The sequence below is a fragment of the Rhincodon typus genome, chromosome 28, assembly GCF_021869965.1.
Source record: "Rhincodon typus isolate 14 chromosome 28, sRhiTyp1.1, whole genome shotgun sequence".
In the NCBI taxonomy this organism is placed as follows: domain Eukaryota; kingdom Metazoa; phylum Chordata; class Chondrichthyes; order Orectolobiformes; family Rhincodontidae; genus Rhincodon; species Rhincodon typus.
Genome location: NC_063359.1, coordinates 934,130 through 934,669, shown reverse-complemented (window position 1 = coordinate 934,669; position 540 = coordinate 934,130). Strand labels below are relative to the sequence as shown.

Sequence of the window (540 nt, the reverse complement as noted above, 5' to 3'; positions counted from 1 at the left end):
GTGCTGTACCCCAGGGGTTACACAGTGACGGACCTGCCCCCTGTAGTACTGTTCCCCAGAGTTACACAGTGACAGAGCTGTCCCCATGGTACTGTACCCCAGAGTTACTCAGTTGCAGACCTGTCTCCACTGGTACTGCTCCCCAGAGTTACACAGTGACAGACCTGCCCCTGTAGTACAGTACCACAGATTTACACAGTGACAGATCTGTCCCCACCAGTACTGTACCCCAGTGTTATACAATGACAGACCTGGCCCCACTGGTACTGTACCCCAGAGATACACAGTGACAGACCTGCCCCTGTAGTACAGTACTGCAGAGTTACACGGTGACAGACCTGTCCCCTGTAGTACTGTACCCCAGAGTTACACGGTGACAGACCTGTCCCCTGTAGTACTGTACCCCAGAGTTACACAGGGACAGACCTGCCCCCTGTAGTACTGTACCCCAGAGTTACACGGTGACAGACCTGTCCCCTGTAGTACTGTACCCCAGAGTTACACGGTGACAGACCTGTCCCCTGTAGTACTGTACCCCAG

General features: G+C 54.3%; 1 protein-coding gene across 1 annotated transcript in view; it reads right to left on the bottom strand.

Moving 5' to 3' along the window:
• fbxw5 (F-box and WD repeat domain containing 5) overlaps window positions 1–540 on the bottom strand; it is a 65,332-nt gene that overhangs the window by 64,530 nt on the left and 262 nt on the right. The gene's annotated exons all lie outside the window — the stretch shown is intronic.